General features: G+C 44.0%; 2 pseudogenes; both read left to right on the plus strand.

The window, feature by feature from the left end:
* Positions 1 to 5526: 5526 nt before the first annotated feature.
* LOC143858993 (patellin-3 pseudogene) lies at positions 5527 to 7782 on the plus strand (annotated as a pseudogene).
* On the plus strand, positions 7765 to 19439 carry LOC143858994 (patellin-3 pseudogene; annotated as a pseudogene).
* Positions 19440 to 20173: the final 734 nt, after the last annotated feature.

Here is a 20173-nt window from a genome sequence, read left to right on the forward strand (position 1 = left end):
ACACACGCTCTGCCAAAGAGGGGCATCTGTAGACACCCCATTTTGACCGGACCCAAGTTCGCTATGCTTGGGAGAAACCCCATCCGATCATTTCCGCCATGTTTCGCATTTTTCCGTGAGAGGTTGAGAGAGATTATTCATAAGAATCCAAGCGAGGGAGAATTTGGACCCGTTTGGTGGGCCCGCATTGAACATTTGTTTAAAATTCGAATCAACCGAGGGCCCACATTGTGGGGCCCACGTTGTGGGGCCCGCGTTGTGGGGCCCACATTGTGGGGCCTCAGTAGGGCCTCTTGTGAGGCCTCTTATGAAGAACAATAATGATGGATTCTCCACTAAAGAAACATGATGGGCCCTCCACTAAGAACAATAATGATGGATTCTCCACTAAGAAACATGATGGGCCCTCCACTAAGAAGAATGATGATGGATTCTCCACTAAGAAACATGATGGGCCCTCCACTAAGAAGAATGATGATGGATTCTCCACTAAGAAACATGATGGGCCCTCCACTAAGAAGAATGATGATGGATTCTCCACTAAGAAACATGATGGGCCCTCCACTAAGAAGAATGATGATGGATTCTCCACTAAGAAACATGATGGGCCCTCCACTAAGAAGAATGATGATGGATTCTCCACTAAGAGGGACAACATGATGAGCTCTCCACCAACACATCTCTCTCTCTCTCTTTCTCTCCCTATATATATCTTCCTTCCCATCCATAAAAAAGAGGAGAAAAAAAGGAGATTTACCTTCCATTATCTCTTTCTCTTCCATTATCTCTTCCAATCACTCCCTCAAATCCCTTTCCCTATATTCTTCTTCCATTATCTCTCCCAATCACCTCCCAATCCTTCCCTCTAAGAGAAAGCGAAAGACGGCGGATCGGATCGGCGGCGGCAAGATCTTCACCACAGGTAGGTGCATTTTTCTCAAAATATTTCTGTATTTTTCCGAATTTTTCTGATTTTTTCCGCAAATTGTGTTTTAAAAATAGAAAACTCTTCAAAAAAACATCTTTTGACGAAGAAAAATTAAATTATATACCAAACAGATTCCAAATTTAATGCAATTTCGTGGGAAATTAATATGGTACTGATTCATTTTACCATGAATTTTTAAGGATTTTTGGAGTTTATTTGGTATATTATTTAATGCTTTCTTTGAAAATTATCAGATTTTGTGAGACTTGTTACTGACATCAAATCACCCTTAAAATTCTTAAAATTTTTACAGTAGTCTTATCTTCCATATTTCTTGTTACTGTAAAATTTTCGAGTGATTTGGATCTGTTTTCATATGGGATGTAGTGTTAATTCTTAATCTGGTCTGAAAATTGTAAAATCCGAAATCGGTAGTAAATAGTCTTTATAATTTATGAAATTCTCACCGCATGCTCATTTTATTGATATCTTATTTCTGTAGAAATTTCATAGAATTTATATGTCTATTTCTTGTAGTTTCTGTGTTAATTTGGCAATCTGGTCATTTAATTGTTAAATCAAGATTAAATATGAATTTAATGTAAAAATCTGCAAAACTCATCTATTAAGCTACATACATTCCCATCTTGCTGCTGTAGAAATTTCAACTCATTTCGAATTCGTTTGCAATAATTTCACTTGTAAAATCATTCATATGCTTAAAATTGATACAATCCATTGAAAATTCGAAATTAATTACTACCAAGTGATTTTCAACATTCGAAATTCGAAATTAAAATTGATAAAATCACATTTACTCAAACTTAATCTAACAAAACCTGAAGGCATCATAGATTGCGCGAACTTATTGCACACACTTACATCACTTGCATCTAAACCCTTGCATCTCACATGCACACACGTCCTATTTTAGGAACCCGGAGTGTTATCTAGCATGGTTGACTGGGATTTCATCACCTGGTGCCTCTGTGCTAGAGAAGCATTCCACCCTTAGCCTAGTACCTTTATGGTACGTAAACGGATCTCTTGTTCACGTACTGATACGCCGGACACTGGTACAGTATATCGAACATGGATTCGCGCTAAGGGAACTCTTGGCCTTACCCCTAGATTAACCCACACATGCATGTAGTATACGAACACATGTGCATCACGTGTGTGAGCCTAGTTTAGGATATCCTACCCATTTGTGTCTAGATTAGGCCGTAGTCCATCTTCCAATGGCTACGATCGGTCCTAGGTACACAAACAAAGTCATGAGTCGAGATCCTCTCTCCACTCCGCTAGATTATGGTTAGGGTTGATGCCTTCAGGTAACACTGATAAAATGTGCGAAGATTAAAAAACTTTTCCTTTGGGGTTAGGATGTAAATCCCATTCATTTCCAAAGATCTCATAGGATTAGTCATTCATGATCCATCCGTTGAAAGCAATCTTATGCTATCTCATTTCATCTTGATCACAGATTTTCAATCTTATATTATCTGATTTGACTCGTGTTTTCATTTCCTTTAGAGAGTCTTTGACTCATTTATCCTTTAGTTGGTGTTAGTGGAGTCTTTGACTCGTGTTTCTTTTCCTTTAGAGAGTCTTTGACTCATATATCCTTTAGTTGGTGTTAGTAGAGTCTTTGACTCGTGTTTTCATCTCTTTTAGAGAGTCTTTGACTCATTTATCCTTTAGTTGGTGTTAGTAGAGTCTTTGACTCATGTTTCTTTTCCTTTAGAGAGTCTTTGACTCATTTAGCCTTTAGTTGGTGTTAGTAGAGTCTTTGACTCGTGTTTCTTTTCCTTTAGAGAGTCTTTGACTCATATATCCTTTAGTTGGTGTTAGTGGAGTCTTTGACTCGTATTTTCATCTCTTTTAGAGAGTCTTTGACTCATTTATCCTTTAGTTGGTGTTAGTGGAGTCTTTGACTCGTATTTCTTTTCCTTTAGAGAGTCTTTGACTCATATATCCTTTAGTTGGTGTTAGTGGAGTCTTTGACTCGTATTTTCATCTCTTTTAGAGAGTCTTTGACTCATTTATCCTTTAGTTGGTGTTAGTGGAGTCTTTGACTCGTATTTCTTTTCCTTTAGAGAGTCTTTGACTCATATATCCTTTAGTTGGTGTTAGTGGAGTCTTTGACTCGTGTTTTTCATCTCTTTTAGAGAGTCTTTACTCATTAATCCTTTAGTTAATGTTAGTGGAGTCTTTGACTCGTGTTTCTTTTCCTTTAGAGAGTCTTTGACTCATTTATCTTTTAGTTGGTGTCATTGGAGTCTTTGACTCGTGTTTCCGTTTTTAGAGAGTCTTTGACTCATCTGTTTCATTTGCAGTATTATTAGAGAGTCTTTGACTTCGTTATCTCATTTCAGTGTTATCAGTTGCTCTTATTAGAGAGTCTTTGACTCGTTTATCCTTTAGTCGCTTTTATTAGAGAGTCTTTGACTCATTTATTCTCCAGTTACTGTCATTAGAGAGTCTTTGACTCATTTGCTCTTATAATAGTATTATTAGAGCATAGTTGATTTGCCGTAAGTGTTTGATAGGTAGAGAGTTCGTTCCGAACTACGTTGGCTTGATCCTCTTCCACGAGGTACGTAGTGCAGCTTGGGATCCACATCCCAAGTCCAGCCAAACCTTTAAAAATAAAAATTTTAAATCTTTCAAAGTTACAAAAATATTCAAACCATTTTCAAAAAGATCTTCCTCTAGAGTTAGGAGTATGTCCTAGCTGTTTAGGTTGTGTTCTAGAGTTAGGAGTTTGTCTTGATTTGTATTGATATGGTATGTCCTGTCGTGTGAGTGTCCCTAGAGTTAGGAGGCCTCGAGTCGATCGGTTAGACATTTAGTCGAACCGATGGCTAGACTAGGCATATAGTCAGCCCGTGGTTTTCATTAGGTTGCACAGCCTAGTTACACATAGGATTGTAGGAACCACCTGCATTAGCCTAAGGCTAATCAACTTGCATTAGTTAGGGCATATAGGGTGTCCTAAAATCCACAATTCACTGGAATTTTAATAATCATACAAGAAGCTTTAATAACTGGTTCGGTCTTTTAGATCGAGTCTAGGATAGAGGGCTAGATGTCTTAGGCATCATAATTTAGAATAGGGCATCGAACTACGTGGGCTCCGATTCTTCCCGAGGCCGGGATACGTAGCGCAGCTAGGATGGATGGCCATTCTGGTCCGAGTCCAGTCCTGCATTAGAGTTAGGACTTGTCTTGTCCCGTCATACATAGCATAGATTTGTGTCTCATGTTTTGATATGTTTTCTTACTTTCTTGTACTGATACTATACCTTTGGTTGTAGCTTGCATGTGCGTGTCCACCAGAAACTTAGACACCCATTAGGCATGTCACTCATAACCTAGCTTTGCTTAGGTGACACATTTTTCATTTCATTTTACGTGTTTATTTCTCCATTCTCAGGAAATGCATGCTTAGGTAGACGATTCCTGAGGATTGTTCCCATTTCACATGATTTTTACTCAAACTTCTTTGGAATTAATGAAAATGGCATAAGAGACCAAGTGCTTGCACTCGGGCGAATTGGGGGTGCTCTCAGACCTTCCCCATTCGTAACCAGGCACGAACCCATATATATTTCTGGTTATCCATTGCACAGAGGATTTGATTTTAGGGTTCCATGGCCTATCCATGGATGGCGACTCTGAGTTTATTTTGGGTATGTCTCGGTTTCGAACCTCGGTTCCGAATCAAGACATATCCCTTTCTTTTTATATCGCCACTCGTGCTATGCAATGAGGGTGGCATCCGTTTTGAGAGTTCCTTGGCAGAGCTCTCCTTCACATTGTGGAGATCTTAGAGGATTGCTGTGGGGACCTCGCGTCCCTCGCCGCACTCGTCCTCTCCGGATCGGGGTCCACACCGGCTTCAGCTGATCTTCAATAACTGACATCGACAATATTTTTCTTGGCATATAACCACCTCCTGACATTTCAAGCTCTAACACTCCCAAGTTTGAAGATGAAGAATTCTCTGACTCAAAAGTGGGATGGGTGATGATAATTGGATCTTTAAAAGGCTCAACCATCGAGTTAGCTTGAGCAATAGTTAGAGGAATATCAACACGTTTAGGTGAAGGATTCTGATTAGCATTAAACCCAGGCCAAATGGAATGGTCCCTATCTATGAGGTCCTGAATCGCAAATCTGAGGGAGCGACAACGATTGGTGATGTGACCAGGGCCTTGGTGATATTCACAGTATTCATCCTTGTTGTAAAACCTTGGAAGAACCTTAGGAGGTGGCTTCTGAGCCATGAGTTTTAACTGTCCATCCTTAACAAGTTTTCGAAGAATGACCGTTGGAGGTTTCGGTAATGGAGTGAACTTCTTCTTAGGCTTTTGTGCTGGGTTCTCATCTCCTTGACCAGACTTCTGCATGACAGGTTGAAGTGATTGATGAGATGACTCAATAATGTTGATCTTCTTAGAATCAACAACTGATTTGCTATCGTTCCTTGGATTCTTCACGCTTTGGTGATCAATGGTCAATTCTTCAATTTCTTTAACACGCTCCTTCACCTTTCCTACTGAAATGAGAGATGAGAGACACTTCTCTTCGACATGTTGCTTGCTGTAGACACCCCATTTTGATAGGGCCCTAAACCCGCGTATTCGAATGAAATCCCGAGGTCAGGCGGAAAATGAATGAGTGTGGGACCCGCTTGTGTGGGGCCCGCTGGTGTGGGACCCGCTTTTGTGGGACCCGCTTGTGTGGGACCCGCTTGTGTGGGGCCCGCTGATGTGGGACCCGTTTGTGTGGGGCCCGCTAATGTGGGATCCGCTTGTATTCAAAGAGAGAATAAGGACAGTCATCATTTTCTTTGTTTTTAAAATGGGCGTAACGAGTAGTTTTGGTTTTCGTATGGCATCCGATGCCATTTGAAAATTGTTTTTTATTTTTTTATTTATTTATTTGCAAAAATTTAGAGGAAATGGGGGGACATGAGGGGGACAAGAACTCATCATGAGTTCCTCTCCTCATGATGAGTCTTCCCACTCATGGGTTCTCTCTCTCGCAGAGGAGAGGAAATGACAGAGAAAAAAAAAAAAACAAACCAGAGGAGAGAAAAACCAGAGAAAAAAAAAAGAGAGGGAGGGGAGAAACCCACCGCCACCACCACTGCCTCCACCATCCCCACCCCAAACCTCTACAACCACCTTGCCTTCTTCCCCAAAGCCCATTCCGTCCAAACCCACCATCGGCCACCACTTTCTTCTCCGGCAAGCTTGCCGGAATCCGGCAAGCTCAACCTCACCTCCACTAACCACCAACGTCAGCCACCATCAACCTCCCAACCACCACCGCACCCCCATCACCACTACCATCTCAGCCAGCGGAACCCTCTTCCCACAACCTCCGGCCATTCCTCCTTCTCCGGCGACATTGCCGGATTCCGGCCGAATCACCTCCACAGCCGCAACCTCCACCCTCAGCCACCCCCCACCAAACCCACCTTCCCCAACACAGCCGCCCTCTTATTCTTCTTCTTCTACCCTCCTCCACCATCCTAACAACCAAACCCATCTTTACCCCAAAACCCATTCGGTTTCCACCAAACCCTCACCATAACCCACCTCATTAAACCCTCCATCAAAACCCCATCAAAAACCTATCCCTTCACCCACCATTTTCTCCGGCGGAACCACCGGAAGCCGGCAAAAGGATAAAAACACCATCGCCGGCCACCCTCTGCCATCCCTCCAAACTCGTTTTCAATCTCCACCACCATCTTCCCCTTTTACCCAAAATCGCCACCTCCATTTCCCTTCCTACAGAACCCTCTGCCAAAACCCATTTCATTCCACCATTACCGACCACCTCCTTCATTTGTGTTTTTATTTTGCTCCACCGGCCACCACCACCTCCTTCACAGCCGCCCACCTCCAAGCCACCACCGCACCTCCACCATCTCACCCAACCGAATTTACCAAACCACCACCACCACCACCCAAAAAAAAAAAAGGAAAAAATAAATAAATCTGATTTTCCCTCTACAGAAGAACCCGCAAAACCCGATTAACCCGACCCACCGGAGGTCAAAGCAACTTCGAAGCTGGAAGGAGAAGAAAAACCACCGGAGGTCGAAATTCCGGCTGAAATTCTGGCAGAAACTCCGACCGTGGTTACGGAGGTGGTTGAAGAGGCAATTGTAGTTTCTCCTCCAATTGATGAAGATGGAGCGAAAATAGTTGAAGCAATCGAAGAGACCATCATTTCGGTGACGGCTCCTGTGCCGGAAACTGAAGCTACGGTGACGGAATCTGAAGCTCCAGTAGTGGAGCAACCCCCGGAGGAGGTGTTCATATGGGGAATTCCGCTTATCGGGGATGAAAAATCCGATGTTGTGCTTTTGAAGTTCTTTAGGGCGAGAGATTTTAAGGTGAAAGATGCTTTCACTATGATAAAGAACACTGTTATATGGAGGAAGGAGTTTGATATTGAGGGAGTGATTTGGAGAAAGTGTTTTTTATGCATGGGTTTGATAAGGAGGGACATCCAGTTTGTTATAATGTTTATGGGGAGTTTCAGAATAAAGAATTGTATCAGAAAAACGTTTTCGGATGAGGAGAAGAGGCATAAATTTCTCAGATGGAGGATTCAGTTTTTGGAGAAGGGTATTCAGCAGCTTAATTTTACGCCAGGAGGGATTTCCACTTTTGTTCAGGTCACTGATCTGAAAAATTCTCCAGGACCCGCGATGAGAGAGCTCCGACAGGCTACGAATCAGGCCCTTCTTTTTTTATGGTCTGGGTAACTCAAGATGTGCCCCAGATGCTCTGCTCCGAGTATCGGCAGAAATGAGCAATGCGCCGGTAATTCTCACCCTCTATTGTGATATGTACTCCAATGATCCTCATGGGCCACGCCAGGTAATGTCCACCCCGAGTGAGCCCAGTTCCATCCCCAATCTAACTCGGTTCAGCCTTGATCCAATTCAGCCCCAACTCGGGACCCGTATCCCGACCCCAATCCAATTCAGCCCCAACTCGGAGCCCACACTAATCTTCCTCTTTCCTTCCCTTTCGAGGGTCCTCTTAGTTTTAGGATTTTCCTTAAATCTTAGGGTTTCTTATAGGTTTTTGAGAGGTTGTACATTGATTTCAGAAGTCGTCTCGGCGGGTCCAGGCTATGACGGAATGCTTCTTGAGCCAACCCCTTCCCTTCCTGCCTTAGAGTCTTCGCAGGTTAAGGGATTTCTTCCTCTTTAGAGTCAGTCCTAGAGAGTTTAGGAGTCAGTTTTACCATCCTAGGGTTTAGGTGTCTGTCCTACCCCTGTAGAGTTTAGGATTCTGTCCTATCCCTTCATAAAATTTAGGATTCTGTCCTTCCATCTTTCAGAGTCAGTCTTCAGCATAGGAGTCAGTCCTTCAGTCTTTCAGGGGTCTGTCCTATCATCATAGGGGTTAGGATTCTGTCCACCCTCTCATCAAGTCGTGCGTTTTTTCCATCCACTCCTGCAAGGTATATGATGCTGTCCAACCCTTGCAGAGTTGTTATTCTGTTCATTCCGCGTTTTTTCTATCCACTCCTGCAAGGTATAGGATGCTGTCCAACCCTTGCAGAGTTGTTATTCTGTTCATTCCCCCCCGCAAAGCATAGGATGCTGTCCAACCTTTGCGGGATATCAGGAGTCTGTCCTCCCCTTGTGATGATAGGATTTTGTCCTCTTGTGTCGAAAAAATCAAAAACATCTGAAAAATCAAAAATCTCAAAAATCTCGAGTCATTAGAGTGTAGTTAGGAAAATCTGTTCCGAACTACGGATGGCTTGATCCCTAGCTGAGGGGTACGTAGGCCGCTCAGGCGTGCTGCTGGCATCCTGAGCCCAGTCACCTTTTCTTTTTTTATTTACACTTATTTTACAAATATTTCTCACCTTTTCGTCCACCCAAGTTCAGTCAAACCTTTTTAATAAATATTTTCAAACATTTCAAAACAAAAGCAAAAAAATGGGCAAGGATGGTGATTGCCAGGTCACTCGGAGCCCTCTTTTCATTCCATTTTCGGTTTTCATCGTGATTTTCCGGTTTCCATCGGTTTTCTGACATTTTATCGGGTTTTGGGACGGGCGATGACGTAGCGTGGTCCCTTTACAGGGATTGTCCTCGCTGAGCCCAACGATAGGTCATGACGATCGCGAGACTTATCCGATCTTCAGCAGATTAGGATCGCCGGGCTTCATTCCTTTGAATCGCCCTCTGAGCCTATCGTATGTCCCATTTTCTTTTACCTGGCATTTTGGGTTTGCGCATACCGTCTATTTTCCGATCCCTTCTTTCCTTGCATCTTTTAGTTTATCGTGTGTTTGTATTTGGTTCCTTGTGTGTTTATTTTCAGCTTGCTTATTCTTTGTGCGCTATTTACTGCTTTTCTGCTTACCATATCTGATATTGCTTGTTTAGCTGTAGCCGTGCATGCGGATGTTACTGCTTTCCTAGATGTGATGGGTTAGGAGTAGATGCGGTGAGTTAGGATTTTGATGTCTATTTTCTTTTGCCCATCCCCGGGTCATGCATGCTTAGATAGACGTTTTCTCGGGGATGCTCGTTCCCATTTCACATGATTTTCGCCCAAAATTCTTCAAAGTTAATAATAAATGGCATAAGAGACCAGGTGCTCGCACTTGGGCGAATTGGGGGCGCCTATCCCCTTCCCCATTCGTCATCAGGCACGGACCTTTTATATCTCTGGTTATCTGTTGCGACAGAGCACAGCATGGGATCCAGGGCCCACTTCCTTGGATGGCGACTCTTTCTTTGTTCGAGGTGCGTCTCGAATCCGGGCTGGTCCCCGAATCGAGAGGTATCTCACTTCACATCGCCGCTCATGCTGTGAGGGGCACTCTTTCGAGAGTTCCTTGGCGGAGCTCTCCTTCACGTGGATGATCCTGAGACTCGCGTGGGGGCACGTCCCCTCGCCCCGTCTCGGATCGCGGGGTCCACAGATTGGCGACTCTGCTGGGGAGTTTTTTGAAACATTGCCTAACTCTGTAAAAATGCCATTTTTACTAATTTTGAAGAAATTTGGGTCAAAACCAAGTTAAATGGGAACTTTATCGTTAGAAATCCAGGGGTACCAAGTAGGTGCGTAAATAAAACGAGGGATTCACACACTGCACATCATATGTTGCCATATTCTTCATTCTTTATTTCTTTCGTTGTTTTTCATTCTTGGCTCCACGGGATAGATTCGATGCGTGCCCGACTGGGATGTCATTGCACCATGATGGTACTGTTGAATCTATTTCCAAGCTATGCGCCGGTGCTGCAGCCGTAGACATTGGGCGTACTTTTGTCTACAGCAGCCGATGGGCAATGAAACATACTATGTATAACATTGGGCGTACTTTTGTTATACATGTTAAGTATGTTTCATACGCATAGTACCCGATAGATTGAGTCCGGAGCCCTACTTTGTTTTATATATTATGTATATACTTACTGACTTAGTGAAACCCAACTAGGAAGTACCCGTGTTTATACATTGTATTCATATGAGGACGAACATGTGAAGCCTAGAGTTAGGAGCCTTGTCCCATTTGTAGACTAGGATAGCTCACCTTGCGTGGCTACAGCACGGTCCTAGTACACTCATCAGTCTGTCACGAGTCGAGACCTCCTTGGCTCCGCTAGATTAGACTAGGGTTGGTGCCCCTGGTTAGTATGTATATATATGTATATATATGTACATGTTTGTTACTAGATTAGGGTTTGCTTCATAGCTAGGTTTTCTTTCCTAATCTGATCCTTTTTCCCATCCATCCGTCTTTTGGATTATGATCAGATCATTGGTGTCACATCATTATCTTTATAGCCATGATCTATCTTCCCTGAGCTTGATCCTTTGATCGATCTTGATCAGATCGCTCCGCATGCCAATTATGAGTCTACTTTGCCGTTATCACTACCAGAGTGTGTCCTTGCTGAGAGCCCTGCTTTATCTTGACCATGATGGCATACTCTTCATATTTAGTTGCTGAGACCCTCCTAGTACGGCCGTCATGCTGCCGATTTTTTTTAGAACCCTTCAGCATAATCATTATCCTTTTGGGTTCGTTGACAAAACTTGTGCTTACCTTACCACATCTCCTGGTATAGCCGTTATGCTGCCGATTTTTTTCCAAATACCTTGAGTGTGGAGAGCCCTGCTTTATCTTGACCATGACGGCATACTCTTCATATTTAGTTGCTGAGACCCTCCTAGTACAGCCGTCATGCTGCCGATTTTTTTTAGAACCCTTCAGCATAATCATTATCCTTTTGGGTTCGTTGACAAAACTTGTGCTTACCTTACCACATCTCCTGGTATAGCCGTTATGCTGCCGAATTTTTTCCAAATACCTTGAGTGTGGTCATCATCCTTTTTGGCTTGTTGACAAACCATGTACTTGTCGTACCACCTCTTCATGTACAGTTGTTATGCTGTCGGATTTTTATCCAAGGAGAATGATGTGTTTGTGCTACCTTTTGCTTCAACTTGCACATTACATTGTCATGCGATTAATTCTCATTGAGCCTAGTGTTTATGGTGTCCATGACAGGAGTCTTAGTCACTCGTCTACCATCAACCCCAAAAAGAGCTTCCATCTCTGAACTCGCTTGGTCTAGCCCACTACCTGATAGACAGGGATCCCCTCATTATTCTTGAACTCAAATGCTTCTGAGAACCCTGCACATAACCGTGTTGCACCTCCTACACCCACCATGGGAACCACTCTACCCATTCGGTGTCCATGACAGGAGTCTTAGTCACTCGTCTACCATCAACCCCAAAAAGAGCTTCCATCTCTGAACTCGCTTGGTCTAGCCCACTACCTGATAGACAGGGATCCCCTCATTATTCTTGAACTCAAATGCTTCTGAGAACCCTGCACATAACCGTGTTGCACCTCCTACACCCACCATGGGAACCATTTCACCCATTCAACCCTTCATATATCTTACTACCTTTACCTGTACCACTTCTGGGCCGGAAAATGATTGGGAATGGAAAAGAAAAATGTCAGAGCTTGAACTCCTTGAAAATATCATACCAGAGAAAGCCTTGCCATTGTCAGGTGCTAAAGAACAATTTGAGCTAGGTCAACAGAAACCAAAGAGGCCCTCCCTTCTGAGATTCTAACTCCATGATTGTTCTCTCCAATCATTATCATCATTAATGAAGGCACGTTGTCCTTGAACTTTCAGCGCCAATCCGTTGCCTCCGATGAAGTGTCACATCTTTGAAATTTGCTTTGAAGTGTGTATACCAACCTCCTGTCAAAGTTGGTAAGTCTAACCATGTCAATATCAATTCTAAGTATGTTGTGTTTATTGGTCTCTCTCGTTGTGAACCAATGTCCAATCTTTTGTTGAATTTGATGGAGAGCCTATCGTGGCACGTCAAAAATCATTGTATGTACTTCAAACATTCAATGCAACGAACATTTGATTCCAGTGTCGTCAGTATTCTTGTATATGTTCACTCTTGGATCTAATGTTAATAAACAAATTAAGACACCCTCCTCGGACGAGGATGCCGATGAAATTCTCCTCGAGATTTGAAAGCTGATCAAACGAGGGGAAGAGCGTCGAGCAAAGCCACTCGAAGATGAAATCGATACCGTAGATAGTGGTATCCAAATCCGAAACTCGGGAAATAAGGATTGGCAAAATCTCCCGAAGAGCGCAAAGAATCGATAAACCTATTTAGAGGGTTCAAATAAGTGTTGCTTGGTCTTATGAGGATAAACCGGAAGCGTGTCTTGACGCTGTTCAACGTAAGTCACCCTCAGCTTCAGACATGAGGTCGAAAATAGCGAAAATTTCAAACGAAGAATACCAGACATCAAGTGAAGTTAATGAAAAATTGAGAGAAGACTTTCGGACAACAAAGTCATGAGCATAGAACATGAGCCCCAAAAAGAATACTTGGGCTATACATTCCGATGGAATTTCAAGTTAGAACATTCAAGGAGTAGGGGCTTCCCCGACATCCAATAAAAAAAAGAAGGATAGAATCCAGAGAAGAAAGGAGAAGGGAGCATGCCCCACGTCAACTCCTCAAGAACGTCAGAATCGCAAAAAGCAGAGCTGATAAATAGATTGAAAGATTTCAAAATCTTCAGCATTCAGAGAAGACCCAGAGTCGTAGAATCCCGAATATCAGTGCGAGATCCCAAAGAAAAAGTGGGAATTCAATCAGTTTAGCTTGCACAGTGCAGATGAAGTCTTGCCAGGAAATGCCGCCAGACTCCTAAAAAAATAAAAAGAGAAAAAAAGTTCAAAGCCATTGAACCTTGGCCATTCAAGAAGCTTGTATGCCAAAACACCAGAAGGCCATCTTTGGACGCCTGAGCCTTAAATGCCAAAATCCCAAGTTTAAAAAAAAAAAAAAAAAAAAATCCTTTTGCAAACACCTTCGAGCCTCAACAAAATCAAACATTCTTTTTCAAGCACCCACAAACCAGGGGTAGTTCGTTCCGAACTACGTCTGACCTGATCCCTTTCTATAGGGTACGTAGGCAACCTGATCAATTCAGGTTCGGTCAACCTTGGGAATAAAAGTCAAATTATTCCCTTTCAACCTTTGGAATAAAAGTCAAATTATTCCCTTTCAACCTTGGGAATAAAAGTCAAATTATTCCCTTTCAACCTTTGGAATAAAAGTCAAATTATTCCCTTTCAACCTTTGGAATAAAAATCAAATTATTCCCTTTCAACTTTTGAGCTTAAAGCCAAATCATTGTGTTCCAAACCCCAGCGAACTACGCGGACCTGATCCTCCATTTTTGGGATACTTTAGGCAACCTGGTCGATCAAGGTTCGGTCGAAACTTTGAAATCCAAAAGAAATACCCAACCCTTTTGAATCCAAGCCTACCTAGAAAGTCCTTCTGGTGAACAAGCAGAGGTTCAAAGTCAAGAAGAAAAAGAGACGGAGTCTGAAGACTCGCTAGGCTGAAAACCCGAAAGGGCGGTCTAGGCAAAATTTAGGGTCATTCACCCGCTAAGTTGACAACTGAAAAGTCGGCTTAGGCAAAAGTTAGGGTATCAAGCCCGCTGGATTGAAAACCCGAAAGGGCGAACCAGGCAAAAGTTAGGGCAAGCGGTCCGTCAGATTGAAAACCTGAAAAGGCAATCTGGTCAATGGCAATGACTTCCAACGAAAAAGCGAATCATTGAGATGGAGAAACAGTATTCAACCAGGGTAAAATCTCGGAGTCCAAGTAGTGCCAGCAAGCTTACTTTAACATTCCTTTAAACTAGGGGCATTGAAACCGAGCAATCCGAAAGGGATAATAACCATGACGGAAACACCGAAAAATGAGAGTAGTGCCTCTTGACACGGTCTTCGAAATACTCTAAGAGTGGCTACGCCATACCCTTGAAAAATAACACATCAGATCCAAGAGTGAGTCGAAAGCGAGTCGAGTCCTTCGAACAACAAGAATCTTCTTTGATTGAGTCCTTGGAAATCTGTTCCTCCTTATTTGTGTTCCCTTTCCTTGCAAAGTCCAAACTGTCGGGTGCTGGAAGAATGGGAGCGTGTCCTCCAAAATGCAAAGAAAATTCAGAGTAACTCCTGGTTTCAAACTTACCAGAGACCTTAAGCCTCCAAAAGTGAGCAATGCGAAAGAAGGGATTCTCAGACCCAGCCATCATGGTGATTGTCCTACTCTCTCCATACAAAAAAACTGTGCAACCTCAAGCCTTCATGAAACGAAGCATCTTTTCTTCAACCATCATTGTCCTTCCTCCTTAAAACTCCTGTCATGGAAACACAATATACTAGGGGCATCTTTTATGACTTGTGTCATAAAAGATGTCAAGCACAAAGGCAATCAGTGCCAATGTCTCCAGCAAGTTAAGATAAGAGGAGTACGAGCACATCTCAAGCCAAACCTCTAAACTCCTCAGTTAAGTCCACCCTTCAGAAGAGTCAATTCTCCAAGAAAATCAGTTTTTCCCAGCGGAGTCTAGAATTTGCTCTCACAACCCTCAATCCCCTGCCGAATTCAATTCTCTCAAAGAAATGATCAATACTCAGAACCTTAGCAGATCATGTGAGTCTGGTCCTCAGCAAAGAACTCGCAATCCCATTTCCTCGGCAAGAGACAAAGCAATTTTCAAAGGAATCAATCTGAATCAATAAATCAATCAATCAAAATCAAAAGAAATATCCATCCCTTCCAAAGTCCCCTGAGGCATCCCATCCGTGTAAGACCCCTGAGGCATCCCATCTGTGTAAGACCCCTGAGGCATCATCTGTGTAAGACCCCTGAGGCATCCCATCTGTGTAAGACCCCTGAGGCATCCCATCCGTGTAAGACCCCTGAGGCATCCCATCTGTGTAAGACCCCTGAGACATCATCTGTGTAAGACCCCTGAGGCATCCCATCTGTGTAAGACCCCTGAGGCATCCTATTCGTGTAAGACCCCTGAGGCATCCCTTCTATGTAAGACCCCTGAGGCATCCCATCCGTGTAAGTCTCCCTGAGAGCATCCAACTAAAGTCTCCCTGAGAGCACCTCACTAAAGTCTCCCTGAGAGCACCCAACCAAAGTCTCCCTGAGAACATCCAACCAAAGTCTCCCTGAGAGCACCCTCACCAAAGTCTCCCTAAGAGCATCCAACCAAAGTCTCCCTGAGAGCATCCAACCAAAGTCTCCCTGAGAGCACCCATTCCGCGTTGTTCATCTGTCAAGATGCTGTCTTCTCAGATCCCAATTTAGGAATGATCATGATGCTGTCTAATCATTCCGCTTCGTTCATCTGTCAAGATGCTGTCTTCTCAGATCCCAATTTAGGAATGATCATGATGCTGTCTAATCATTCCGCTTTGTTCATCTGTCAAGATGCTGTCTTCTCAGATCCCAAACTAGGAATGATCATGATGCTGTCTAATCATTCCGTTGTGTTCATCTGTCAAGATGCTGTCTTCTCAGATCCCAATCTAGGAATGATCATGATGCTGTCTAATCATTCCGCTGTGTTCATCTGTCAAGATGCTGTCTTCTCAGATCCCAATTTAGGTTTGATCATGATGCTGTCTAATCATTCCGCTCTGTTCATCTGTCAAGATGCTGTCTTCTCAGATCCCAATTTCGGTTTGATCATGATGCTGTCTAATCATTCCGCTATGTTCATCTGTCAAGATGCTGTCTTCTCAGATCCCAATTTCGGTTTGATCATGATGCTGTCTAATCATTCCGCTGTGTTCATCTGTCAAGATGCTGTCTTCTCAGATCTAAATTTAGGTTTGATCATGATGCTGTCTAATCATTCCGCCGTGTTCATCTGTCAAGATGCTGTCTTCTCAGATCCCAATTCAGGTTTGATCATGATGCTGTCTAATCATTCCGCTGTGTTCATCTGTCAAGATGCTGTATTTTCAGATCCCAATTTAGGAATGATCATGATGCTGTCTAATCATTCCGCTGTGTTCATCTGTCAAGATGCTGTCTTTTCAGATCTCGATTCAGGTTTGATCATGATGCTGTCTAATCATTCCGCTGTGTTCATCTGTCAAGATGCTGTCTTCTCAGATCCCAATTCAGGTTTGATCATGATGCTGTCTAATCATTCCGCTGTGTTCATCTGTCAAGATGCTGTCTTCTCAGGTCCTAATTCAGGTTTGATCATGATGCTGTCTAATCATTCCCCTGTGTTCATCTGTTAAGATGCTGTCTTCTCAGATCCCGATTCAGGTTTGATCATGATGCCGTCTAATCATTCCGCTGTGTTCTTCTGTCAAGATGCTGTCTTCTCAGATCCCAATTCAGGTTTGATCATGATGCTGTCTAATCATTCCGCTGTGTTCATCTGTTAAGATGCTGTCTTCTCAGATCCCAATTCAGGAATGATCAAGATGCTGTCTAATCATCTCGCTTGTCCCAGATCATAATTTCGGTTTGATCATGATGCTGTCTAATCATTCCGCTTTACAATCTCCAAATCCCTGAGTGGCTTAATTAGATGTTGTCTAATCATTCCATTCTGCAATTTGTGAGAGTCTGTCTCACTTCCCCTTGAGAGTCCATCTCAGTTTTCTTTTCGAGATTCTGTCTCGTCAATCCATCTTATCATTCCCTCTCGATGAGAATCTGTCTCGTCGCGTCAGTCCATCTTATCATTCCCTCTCGACGAGAATCTGTCTCGTTGATCCATCTCGTCACCCCCTTGCATCACTTCCGTTCGAAATCTTGGGCCAGTCAAAATGTGTTGTCTGCTCGGCTTTGGCTTTCGTGCGACAAGCACACTCTGCCAAAGAGGGGCATCTGTAGACACCCCATTTTGACAGGGCCCTAAACCCGCGTATTCGAATGAAATCCCGAGGTCAGGCGGAAAATGAATGAGTGTGGGACCCGCTTGTGTGGGGCCCGCTGGTGTGGGACCCGCTTGTGTGGGGCCCGCTGATGTGGGACCCGTTTGTGTGGGGCCCGCTAATGTGGGATCCGCTTGTATTCAAAGAGAGAATAAGGACAGTCATCATTTTCTTTGTTTTTAAAATGGGCGTAACGAGTAGTTTTGGTTTTCGTATGGCATCCGATGCCATTTGAAAATTGTTTTTTATTTTTTTATTTATTTATTTGCAAAAATTTAGAGGAAATGGGGGGACATGAGGGGGACAAGAACTCATCATGAGTTCCTCTCCTCATGATGAGTCTTCCCACTCATGGGTTCTCTCTCTCGCAGAGGAGAGGAAACGACAGAGAAAAAAAAAAAAACAAACCAGAGGAGAGAAAAACCAGAGAAAAAAAAAAGAGAGGGAGGGGAGAAACCCACCGCCACCACCACTGCCTCCACCATCCCCACCCCAAACCTCTACAACCACCTTGCCTTCTTCCCCAAAGCCCATTCCGTCCAAACCCACCATCGGCCACCACTTTCTTCTCCGGCAAGCTTGCCGGAATCCGGCAAGCTCAACCTCACCTCCACTAACCACCAACGTCAGCCACCATCAACCTCCCAACCACCACCGCACCCCCATCACCACTACCATCTCAGCCAGCGGAACCCTCTTCCCACAACCTCCGGCCATTCCTCCTTCTCCGGCGACATTGCCGGATTCCGGCCGAATCACCTCCACAGCCGCAACCTCCACCCTCAGCCACCCCCCACCAAACCCACCTTCCCCAACACAGCCGCCCTCTTATTCTTCTTCTTCTACCCTCCTCCACCATCCTAACAACCAAACCCATCTTTACCCCAAAACCCATTCGGTTTCCACCAAACCCTCACCATAACCCACCTCATTAAACCCTCCATCAAAACCCCATCAAAAACCTATCCCTTCACCCACCATTTTCTCCGGCGGAACCACCGGAAGCCGGCAAAAGGATAAAAACACCATCGCCGGCCACCCTCTGCCATCCCTCCAAACTCGTTTTCAATCTCCACCACCATCTTCCCCTTTTACCCAAAATCGCCACCTCCATTTCCCTTCCTACAGAACCCTCTGCCAAAACCCATTTCATTCCACCATTACCGACCACCTCCTTCATTTGTGTTTTTATTTTGCTCCACCGGCCACCACCACCTCCTTCACAGCCGCCCACCTCCAAGCCACCACCGCACCTCCACCATCTCACCCAACCGAATTTACCAAACCACCACCACCACCACCCAAAAAAAAAAAAGGAAAAAAAAAATAAATCTGATTTTCCCTCTACAGAAGAACCCGCAAAACCCGATTAACCCGACCCACCGGAGGTCGAAGCAACTTCGAAGCTGGAAGGAGAAGAAAAACCACCGGAGGTCGAAATTCCGGCTGAAATTCTGGCAGAAACTCCGACCGTGGTTACGGAGGTGGTTGAAGAGGCAATTGTAGTTTCTCCTCCAATTGATGAAGATGGAGCGAAAATAGTTGAAGCAATCGAAGAGACCATCATTTCGGTGACGGCTCCTGTGCCGGAAACTGAAGCTACGGTGACGGAATCTGAAGCTCCAGTAGTGGAGCAACCCCCGGAGGAGGTGTTCATATGGGGAATTCCGCTTATCGGGGATGAAAAATCCGATGTTGTGCTTTTGAAGTTCTTTAGGGCGAGAGATTTTAAGGTGAAAGATGCTTTCACTATGATAAAGAACACTGTTATATGGAGGAAGGAGTTTGATATTGAGGGAGTGATTTGGAGAAAGTGTTTTTTATGCATGGGTTTGATAAGGAGGGACATCCAGTTTGTTATAATGTTTATGGGGAGTTTCAGAATAAAGAATTGTATCAGAAAAACGTTTTCGGATGAGGAGAAGAGGCATAAATTTCTCAGATGGAGGATTCAGTTTTTGGAGAAGGGTATTCAGCAGCTTAATTTTACGCCAGGAGGGATTTCCACTTTTGTTCAGGTCACTGATCTGAAAAATTCTCCAGGACCCGCGATGAGAGAGCTCCGACAGGCTACGAATCAGGCCCTTCTTTTTTTATGGTCTGGGTAACTCAAGATGTGCCCCAGATGCTCTGCTCCGAGTATCGGCAGAAATGAGCAATGCGCCGGTAATTCTCACCCTCTATTGTGATATGTACTCCAATGATCCTCATGGGCCACGCCAGGTAATGTCCACCCCGAGTGAGCCCAGTTCCATCCCCAATCTAACTCGGTTCAGCCTTGATCCAATTCAGCCCCAACTCAGGACCCGTATCCCGACCCCAATCCAATTCAGCCCCAACTCGGAGCCCACACTAATCTTCCTCTTTCCTTCCCTTTCGAGGGTCCTCTTAGTTTTAGGATTTTCCTTAAATCTTAGGGTTTCTTATATGTTTTTGAGAGGTTGTACATTGATTTCAGAAGTCGTCTCGGCGGGTCCAGGCTATGACGGAATGCTTCTTGAGCCAACCCCTTCCCTTCCTGCCTTAGAGTCTTCGCAGGTTAAGGGATTTCTTCCTCTTTAGAGTCAGTCCTAGAGAGTTTAGGAGTCAGTTTTACCATCCTAGGGTTTAGGTGTCTGTCCTACCCCTGTAGAGTTTAGGATTCTGTCCTATCCCTTCATAAAATTTAGGATTCTGTCCTTCCATCTTTCAGAGTCAGTCTTCAGCATAGGAGTCAGTCCTTCAGTCTTTCAGGGGTCTGTCCTATCATCATAGGGGTTAGGATTCTGTCCACCCTCTCATCAAGTCGTGCGTTTTTTCCATCCACTCCTGCAAGGTATATGATGCTGTCCAACCCTTGCAGAGTTGTTATTCTGTTCATTCCGCGTTTTTTCTATCCACTCCTGCAAGGTATAGGATGCTGT

This window comes from Tasmannia lanceolata, unplaced genomic scaffold, assembly GCF_043159265.1.
Source record: "Tasmannia lanceolata isolate RefF3 unplaced genomic scaffold, GAP_Taslan_0.1 ptg000029l, whole genome shotgun sequence".
NCBI lineage: Eukaryota > Viridiplantae > Streptophyta > Magnoliopsida > Canellales > Winteraceae > Tasmannia > Tasmannia lanceolata.